The sequence below is a fragment of the Salmo salar genome, chromosome ssa13, assembly GCF_905237065.1.
Source record: "Salmo salar chromosome ssa13, Ssal_v3.1, whole genome shotgun sequence".
NCBI classification, from domain to species: domain Eukaryota; kingdom Metazoa; phylum Chordata; class Actinopteri; order Salmoniformes; family Salmonidae; genus Salmo; species Salmo salar.
This window is the reverse complement of record NC_059454.1, coordinates 3411846-3422935: the sequence shown is the minus strand read 5'-3', so window position 1 is coordinate 3422935 and position 11090 is coordinate 3411846.

The following is an 11090-nucleotide window of genomic DNA, read 5'->3' as shown; positions in this document are numbered from 1 at the left end:
CTTCCAACAGTTTGCTAAGAGCTGGCAGCAAGCTGATTGGTCTGCTGTTAGAACCTGTAAAGGCCGCTTTACCACATAATTGGCAACATCAAATGGTTTTGTGATGAATAAGCCATCTGATTTGATGAAAGATGGAGTGGAATTTGTCTTTCTGCCCATAATTTCATTTAAAGTACTCCCAAGTTTTTTTCCATCATTGATCTTGGCTTCATAATACAGTTTCTTCTTTTTGTTGAGTTTAGTCACATAATTTCTCAATTTGCAGTAAGTCAGATGTACAGCCAGACTTATTAGCCACTCCTTTATCCCCGTCTCTTTCAACCATACAGTTTATCAATTCCTCATCAATCCATGGAGCCTTAACAGTTCTAACAGTCAGTTTCTTAACAGGTGCCTGTTTATCAATAATCGGATGACGCAAAGTCTTCAAGTGTAGCGTCTGGAGGCTCCTCATTAATCACATCAGACCAACAAATATTTTTAACATCTTTCACATAAGATTCACAGCAAAATATTTTGTATGATCTCTTATACACTATTTTAGGCCCAGCTTTTGGAACTTTGTCTTTCTTGGATATATCCACTATATTATGATCACTGCATCCAATGGGTAGAGATACAGCTTCAGAACAAAGTTCCACAGTATTAGTAAACATGTGATCGATACATGTGGATGATCTTGTTCCTGTAGTGTTTGTAAACACCCTGGTAGGTTGATTAATAACCTGAACCAGATTACAGGCACTGGTTACAGTGAGAGGATTCCTCTTGAGAAGACAGCTTGATGAAAACCAGTCAATATTCAGGTCCCCAAGAAAGTAGACCTCTCTGTTTACATCACATACACTATCAAGCATTTCACACATATTATTTAGATACTGACGGTTAGTGTTTGGTGGCCTATGGCAACACCCCTAAAGAAAAAGGCTTTAGATGTGCCAAGTGAACCTGCAACCACAACACTTCAATAACACTTGACATAAGATCTTCTCTAAGCATTACAGGGATATGGCTCTGAATATATACAGCAACACCTCCCCCATAAGCATTCCTGTCTCTTCTATAGATGTTATATCCTTGTATTGCTACTGATGTATCATCAAATGAATTATCTAAGTGAGTCTCAGAAATGGCTAATATATGAATGTTATCTGATTTTAGCAAGTTATTGATTTCATGAACCATATTTCTAAGGTTACATGTATTAATATGGGCTATTTTCAGCCCTTTCCTGGGTAGCTTATCAGAGATAGACATAATATGGAAAAGAGCAGACAAAGCAAGATAAAGAAATATACATTCAGCCATCCATTAAACAATTGGTGTGTGTGTGCGCTGTGGGGTTGAGGCTATGAACCCATAGGCTTGGCTCTCATCCTTTCCAGGCTTCTGGCGCTCCGGAACCGCTTGCCGTGCGGTAGCAGAGAGAACAGTCTATGACAAATTTTTGGGGCCTTCCTCTAAGTTAGTTCGTCAAATCCCTGCTGCTCCGGTCAACTGTAAGTGCTGTAATTGTGAAGTGTAAAAGTCTAAGAGCAATGATGGCTCAGCCACGAAGTGGTAGGCCACACTACCTCACAGAAAGGCGCCGTCGAGTGCTGAAACACGTAATACATAAAAAAAATAGTCTGTCCTTGGTTGCAACACTCACAAAGTTCCAAACTGCCTCTGGAAGCAACGTCAGCACAAGAACAGCAGCCGCACACCAGCCTAAGATCAAGCATTGCCCAAGTATCGGCTGGAGTGGTGTAAAGCTCACTGCCATTGGACTCTGGAGCAGTGGAAACGCGTTTTCTGGAGTGATGAATCACGCTTCACCATCTGGCAGTCCAACGGACTAATCTGGGTTTGGCGGATGCCAGGAGAACTCTACCTGCCCCATCTTTGTGGCAACAGTTTGGGGAAGGCCCTTTCCTGTTTCAGCATGATAATGCCCCCGTGCACAAAGCGAGGTCCATACAGGAATGGTTTGTTGAGATCAGTGTGGAAGAACTTGACTGGCCTGCACGTAGTATAGATGAATATATGTCTCTGGGCCCAGCTGGTGTATGAAATGTAATGATCACAAACTAGCCCAACAGTAACATGATTTACATTAACATGTAGAATATCAGAACAATATCAGCCCTGAATTGACATGTAATGACTCCGATAAAACCAAGATGCCCTTTTCCGGTGAGGTTTAACGAGGGTTGGCATCAAATATACAGTATGTTCCATCAACTAGACTGGGGTATATATCCATCAACACCATCAACTAGACTGGGGTATATATCCATCAACACCATCAACTAGACTGGGGTATATATCCATCAACACCATCAACTAGACTGGGGTATATATCCATCAACACCATCAACTAGACTGGGGTAAATATCCATCAACAACATCAACTAAACTGGGGTATATATATCCATCAACACCATCAACTAGACTGGGGTATATATCCATCAACACCATCAACTAGACTGGGGTATATATCCATCAACACCATCAACTAGACTGGGGTATATATCCATCAACAAGACTGGGGTATATATCAATCAACTAGACTGGGGTATATATCCATCAACACCATCAACTAGACTGGGGTATATATCCATCAAGACCATCAACTAGACTGGGGTATATATATCCATCACCCTGCCAAAAAACCACCCTATTCCACTATTCCACCTTATCTAATCCTACAGGACACCGCAACTCATGGAAAACCACCCTATTCCACTATTCCACCTTATCTAATCCTACAGGACACCACCACTCATTGAAAACCACCCTATTCCACTATATCTAATCCTACAGGACACCACCACTCATTGAAAACCACCCTATTCCACCTTATCTAATCCTACAGGACACCGCCACTCATTGAAAACCACCCTATTCCACTATTCCACTTTATCTAATCCTACAGGACACCACCACTCATTGAAAACCACCCTATTCCACTATTCATCTAATCCTACAGGACACCACCACTCAACACACCCTGGAACTCTTCTGAAATCACCCAAATACCTCTCTGCTTCTGCTGCCACCACCTCTATGTTCTGGTACAGATCTACTACTACACCACTCCTCTCTGTTCTGGTACAGATCTACTACTACACCACTCCTCTCTGTTCTGGTACAGATCTACTACTACACCACTCCTCTCTGTTCTGGTCCAGATCTACTACTACACCACTCCTCTCTGTTCTGGTCCAGATCTACTACTACACCACTCCTCTCAGGATCCCTCCCTCTGTTCTGGTACAGATCTACTACTACACCACTCCTCTCTGTTCTGGTACAGATCTACTACTACACCACTCCTCTCAGGATCCCTCCCTCTGTTCTGGTACAGATCTACTACTACACCACTCCTCTCTGTTCTGGTCCAGATCTACTACTACACCACTCCTCACTGTTCTGGTCCAGATCTACTACTACACCACTCCTCTCAGGATCCCTCCCTCTGTTCTGGTACAGATCTACTACTACACCACTCCTCTCTGTTCTGGTACAGATCTACTACTACACCACTCCTCTCAGGATCCCTTCCCTCTGTTCTGGTACAGATCTACTACTACACCAGTCCTCTCTGTTCTGGTACAGATCTACTACTACACCACTCCTCTCTGTTCTGGTACAGATCTACTACTACACCACTCCTCTCAGGATCCCCTCTCTCTGTTCTGGTACAGATCTACTACTACACCACTCCTCTCAGGATCCCCTCCCTCTGTTCTGGTACAGATCTACTACTACACCACTCCTCTCTGTTCTGGTACAGATCTACTACTACACCACTCCTCTCTGTTCTGGTACAGATCTACTACTACACCACTCCTCTCTGTTCTGGTCCAGATCTCCTACTACACCACTCCTCTCTGTTCTGGTCCAGATCTACTACTACACCACTCCTCTCAGGATCCCTCCCTCTGTTCTGGTACAGATCTACTACTACACCACTCCTCTCTGTTCTGGTACAGATCTACTACTACACCACTCCTCTCTGTTCTGGTCCAGATCTACTACTACACCACTCCTCACTGTTCTGGTCCAGATCTACTACTACACCACTCCTCTCAGGATCCCTCCCTCTGTTATGGTACAGATCTACTACTACACCACTCCTCTCTGTTCTGGTACAGATCTACTACTACACCACTCCTCTCTGTTCTGGTACAGATCTACTACTACACCACTCCTCTCAGGATCCCTTCCCTCTGTTCTGGTACAGATCTACTACTACACCAGTCCTCTCTGTTCTGGTACAGATCTACTACTACACCACTCCTCTCTGTTCTGGTACAGATCTACTACTACACCACTCCTCTCAGGATCCCCTCTCTCTGTTCTGGTACAGATCTACTACTACACCACTCCTCTCAGGATCCCCTCCCTCTGTTCTGGTACAGATCTACTACTACACCACTCCTCTCTGTTCTGGTACAGATCTACTACTACACCACTCCTCTCTGTTCTGGTACAGATCTACTACTACACCACTCCTCTCTGTTCTGGTCCAGATCTACTACTACACCACTCCTCTCTGTTCTGGTCCAGATCTACTACTATACCACTCCTCTCAGGATCCCTCCCTCTGTTCTGGTACAGATCTACTACTACACCACTCCTCTCTGTTCTGGTCCAGATCTACTACTACACCACTCCTCACTGTTCTGGTCCAGATCTACTACTACACCACTCCTCTCAGGATCCCTCCCTCTGTTATGGTACAGATCTACTACTACACCACTCCTCTCTGTTCTGATACAGATCTACTACTACACCACTCCTCTCAGGATCCCTTCCCTCTGTTCTGGTACAGATCTACTACTACACCAGTCCTCTCTGTTCTGGTACAGATCTACTACTACACCACTCCTCTCTGTTCTGGTACAGATCTACTACTACACCACTCCTCTCTGTTCTGGTACAGATCTACTACTACACCACTCCTCTCTGTTCTGGTACAGATCTACTACTACACCACTCCTCTCAGGATCCCCTCTCTCTGTTCTGGTACAGATCTACTACTACACCACTCCTCTCAGGATCCCCTCCCTCTGTTCTGGTACAGATCTACTACTACACCACTCCTCTCTGTTCTGGTACAGATCTACTACTACACCACTCCTCTCTGTTCTGGTACAGATCTACTACTACACCACTCCTCTCAGGATCCCTCCCTCTGTTCTGGTACAGATCTACTACTACACCACTCCTCTCTGTTCTGGTACAGATCTACTACTACACCACTCCTCTCAGGATCCCTCCCTCTGTTCTGGTACAGATCTACTACTACACCACTCCTCTCTGTTCTGGTACAGATCTACTACTACACCACTCCTCTCTGTTCTGGTACAGATCTACTACTACACCACTCCTCTCAGGATCCCTCCTCTCTGTACTGGTACAGATTTACACAGTGAGTGAGGTCTATACAGTGAGTGAGGTCTATACAGGGAGTGAGTGAGGTCTATGCAGTGAGTGAGTGAGGTCTATACAGTGAGTGAGTGAGGTCTATACAGTGAGTGAGGTCTATACAGTGAGTGAGTGAGGTCTATGCAGTGAGTGAGTGAGGTCTATACAGTGAGTGAGTGAGGTCTATACAGTGAGTGAGGTTTATACAGTGAGTGAGTGATGTCTATCCAGTGAGTGAGATCTATACAGTGAGTGAGGTCTATACAGTGAGTGAGTGAGTGAGGTCTATACAGTGATGTTTATACAGTGAGTGAGGACTATACAGTGAGTGAGGCCTATACAGTGAGTGAGGTCTATACAGTGAGTGAGTGAGGTTTATACAGTGAGTGAGATCTATACAGTGAGTGATGTCTATACAGTGAGTGTGGTTTATACAGTGAGTGAGTGAGTGAGTGAGTGAGGTCTATACAGTGAGTGAGTGAGTGAGGTCTATACAGTGAGTGAGTGAGGTCTATACAGTGAGTGAGTGAGTGAGGTCTATACAGTGAGTGAGTGAGTGAGGTCTATACAGTGAGTGAGTGAGTGAGGTCTATACAGTGAGTGATGTATTATTTGGTATCTGGAAGTGTGACCTGTCAGATTCAATAAAACTCATGTTCTGACTGAGTGGAATTTCTTTGAATTGCACTAAATGAAATTCTACTTCCTGTCACTCCAACTGAAATTCTACTTCCTGTGGGGTTTGGCCTATTCGATTTTCAACTCAGGAGATAAAGCGGAGTCAATTCCAAATTGATCCCAACCCTTTTATGAACTATAATTTCTTGGGGAGGAGCAGCATTCTGAGGGGGATGTCAATCACCTGGGGGTACCCCTCCTCCCATACTCCACCTACAGTTTCCGGGTCAGCGGGGTCAACGACCTAAGGAGGAGCGAACCCTCGGAAACCTCTTGAGACTTGTAACACATACACACACACACACACACAGAGAGAGACACCATGCACACAGAGAACAAAGAGACAACACCCACACACACAGAAAGAGAGAGACAACACGCACACACAGAGACAGCACGCACAAAAACAGGCAGAGCGAGACAACACGCAAACCGAGACAACTCGCGCACAGAGACAACACACACACAGAGACAACGCGCACACAGACAAGACACGCACACAGAGACGACACGCACACATACTGAAAGAGAGAGACAACACACACACACAGAGACAACACACACACAGAGACAACACGCATACAGAGACAACATGCATACATACAGACAGAAACTACATGCACACACAGACAACACGCACACACACAGAGACAATAAGTAATTGTAGTACTCTATGTATTTAAACCTAAGTAATTGTAACGTGTACAGTACTCAATATACAGTTGAAGTTGGAAGTTTACATACACCTTTGCCAAATACATTTAAACTCAGTTTTCACAATTCCTGACATTTAATCCTAGTAAAAAATCCCTCTCTTAGGTCAGTTAGGATGATCACTTTATTTTAAGAATGTGAAATGTCAGAATAATAGTAGAGAGAATGATTTATTTCAGCTTTTATTTCTTTCATCACATTCCCAGTGGGTCAGAAGTTTACATACACTCAATTAGTATTTGGTAGCATTGCCTTTAAATTGTTTAACTTGGGTCAAATGTTTCGGGAAGCCTTCCACAAGCTTCCCACATTAAGTTGGGTGAATTTTGGCCCATTCCTCCTGACAGAGCTGGTGTAACTGAGTCAGGTTTGTAGGCCTCCTTGCTCGCACACGCTTTTTCAGTTCTGCCTACAAATTTTCTATAGGATTGAGCTCAGGGCTTTGTGATGGCCACTCCAATACCTTGACTTTGTTCTCCTTAAGCCATTTTGCCACAACTTTGGAAGTATGCTTGGGGTCATTGTCCATGTGAAAGACCCATTTGCAACCAAGCTTTAACTTCCTGACTGATGTCTTGAGATGTTGCTTCAATATATCCACATAATTTTCCTTCTCATGATGCCATCTATTTTGTGAAGTGCACCAGTCCCTCCTGCAGCAAAGCACCCCCACAACATGATGCTGCCACCCCCATGCTTCACGGTTGGGATGGTGTTCTTCGGCTTGCAAGCCTCCCCCTTTTTCCTCCAAACATAACGATGGTCATTATGGTCGAACAGTTCTATTTTTGTTTCATCAGACCAGAGGACACAATCTTTGTCCCCATGTGCAGTTGCAAACCATAGTCTGGCTTTTTTATGGCAGTTTTGGAGCAGTGACTTCTTCCTTGCTGAGCGGCCTTTCAGGTTATGTCGATATAGGACTCATTTTACTGTGGATATAGATACTTTTGTACCCGTTTCCTCCAGCTTCTTCACAAGGTCCTTTGCTGTTGTTCTGGGATTGATTTGCACTTCTTGCACCAAAGTACGTTCATCTCTAGGAGACAGAAAACGTCTCCTTCCTGAGTGGTATGACGGCTGCGTGGTCTCATGGTGTTTATACTTGCGTACTATTGTTTGCACAGATGAACGTGGTACCTTCAGGCGTTTGGAAATTGCTCCCAACGATGAACCTGAGGTCTTGGCTGATTTCTTTTGATTTTCCATGATGTCAAGCAAAGGCACCGAGTTTGAAGGTAGGCCTTGAAATACATCCACAGGAACACCTCCAATTGACTCAAATTATGTTAATTAGCCTATCAGAAGCTTCTAAAGCCATGACATCATTTTCTGGAATTTTCCAAGCTGTTTAAAGGCACAGTCAACTTAGTGCATGTAAACTTCTGACACACTGGAATTGTGATACAGTGAATTATAAGTGAAATAATCTGTCTGTAAACAATTGTTGGAAAAATTACTTGTGTCATGCTGTCACGATTCCCACCGACGGTGGCGCCCCCTCCTGCTCGGGTGGCGCTCGGCGGTCGTCGTCACCGGCCTATTAGCTGCCACCGATTCCCTTTTGCTTTTCCCTTTTTTTATTTTGTGACACCTGTGGTCAATTAGCCATTAGAGGGGCTATTTAGTTTAGCTGGCCCGCTCCTGTTCGTGCGGGATTAATGATTGTTTCTTGTCAGACGGCTTATGTTCGTGTCGACGTTGTTGGACGCCGTATGTATTTTCTCCCCTGTGTGTGGGAACATTTGTTTTTTGTGTGAGTGTATATTAAAAACACCACTACCCTGTGTTCGCTGCTTCCTGCGCCTCATTCCTCCTCCACGATTACCAAGCCGTAACACATGCAGAAAGTAGATGTCCTAACCGACTTGCCAAAACTATAGTTTGTTAACAAGAAATTTGTGGAGTGGTTGAAAAACGAGTTTTAATGACTCCAACCTAAGTGTATGTAAACTTCCAACTTCAACTGTATTTAAACCTAGGTAATTGTAGTGTGTACAGTACTCTATATACAGTGCTCAAAAAAATAAAGGGAACACTAAAATAACACATCCTAGATCTGAATGAATGAAATAATCTTATTAAATACTTTTTTCTTTACATAGTTGAATGTGCTGACAACAAAATCACACAAAAATAATCAATGGAAATCCAATTTATCAACCCATGGAGGTCTGGATTTGGAGTCATACTCAAAATTAAAGTGGAAAACCACACTACAGGCTGATCCAACTTTGATGTAATGTCCTTAAAACAAGTCAAAATGAGGCTCAGTAGTGTGTGTGTGGCCTCCACGTGCCTGTATGACCTCCCTACAACGCCTGGGCATGCTCTTGATGAGGTGGCGGATGGTCTCCTGAGGGATCTCCTCCCAGACCTGGACTAAAGCATCCGCCAACTCCTGGACAGTCTGTGGTGCAACGTGGCGTTGGTGGATGGAGCGAGACATGATGTCCCAGATGTGCTCAATTGGATTCAGGTCTGGGGAACGGGCGGGCCAGTCCATAGCATCAATGCCTTCCTCTTGCAGGAACTGCTGACACACTCCAGCCACATGAGGTCTAGCATTGTCTTGTATTAGGAGGAACCCAGGGCCAACCGCACCAGCATATGGTCTCACAAGGGGTCTGAGGATCTCATCTCGGTACCTAATGGCAGTCAGGCTACCTCTGGCGAGCACATGGAGGGCTGTGCGGCCCCCCAAAGAAATGCCACCCCACACCATGACTGACCCACCGCCAAACCGGTCATGCTGGAGGATGTTGCAGGCAGCAGAACGTTCTCCACGGCGTCTCCAGACTCTGTCACGTCTGTCACATGTGCCTAGTGTGAACCTGCTTCCATCTGTGAAGAGCACAGGGCGCCAGTTGCGAATTTGCCAATCTTGGTGTTCTCTGGCAAATGCCAAACGTCCTGCACGGTATTGGGCTGTAAGCACAACCCCCACCTGTGGACGTCGGGCCCTCATACCACCCTCATGGAGTCTGTTTCTGACTGTTTGAGCAGACACATGCACATTTGTGGCCTGCTGGAGGTCATTTTGCAGGGCTCTGGCAGTGCTCCTCCTGCTCCTCCTTGCACAAAGGCGGAGGTAGCGGTCCTGCTGCTGGGTTGTTGCCCTCCTACGGCCTCCTCCACGTCTCCTGATGTACTGGCCTGTCTCCTGGTAGCGCCTCCATGCTCTGGACACTACGCTGGCAGACACAGCAAACCTTCTTGCCACAGCTCACATTGATGTGCCATCCTGGATGAGCTGCACTACCTGAGCCACTTGTGTGGGTTGTAGACTCCGTCTCATGCTACCACTAGAGTGAAAGCACCGCCAGCATTCAAAAGTGACCAAAACATCAGCCAGGAAGCATAGGAACTGAGAAGTGGTCTGTGGTCCCCTCCTGCAGAACCACTCCTTTATTGGGGGTGTCTTGCTTATTGCCTATAATTTCCACCTGTTGTCTATTCCATTTGCACAACAGCATGTGAAATGTATTGCCAATCAGTGTTGCTTCCTAAGTGGACAGTTTGATTTCACAGAAGTGTGATTGACTTGGAGTTACATTGTGTTGTTTAAGTGGTCCCTTTATTTTTTTGAACAGTGTATTTAAACCTAGGTAATTGTAGTGTCTACAGTAATCTATATATTCTAATCCTCAGTAATTGTAGTGTCTACAGTAATCTATATATTTAATCCTAGGTAATTGTAGTGTCAACAGTAATCTATATATTTAATCCTCAGTAATTGTAGTGTCTACAGTAATCTATATATTTAAACCTCGGTAATTGTAGTGTCAACAGTACTCTATATATTTAAACCTAGGTAATTGTAGTGTGTACAGTACTCTACATATTTAATCCTCAGTAATTGTAGTGTGTACAGTAATCTATATATTTAAACCTAGGTAATTGTAGTATGTACAGTACTCTATATATCTAAACCTCGGTAATTGTAGCGTCTACAGTAATCTATATATTTAAACCTCAGTAATTGTATTGTGTGCAGTAATCTATATATTTAAACCTCGGTAATTGTAGTGTCAACAGTAATCTATATATTTAAATGTGATATTTACCCATTTTGAGGGGATCAATTCGATTTTGTAGTTCGGATTTGTACCAAATGATCAATCCTCCAGAGTCTCTGCCTCTATTGACAGAGCTGTGTTTCTGTGACGGCACAATTACCTCTCTGTAGCCTGTGGGACAGTGACAGCACGATTACCTCTCTGTAGCCTGTGGGACAGTGACAGCACGATTACCTCTCTGTAGCCTGTGGGACAGTGACAGCA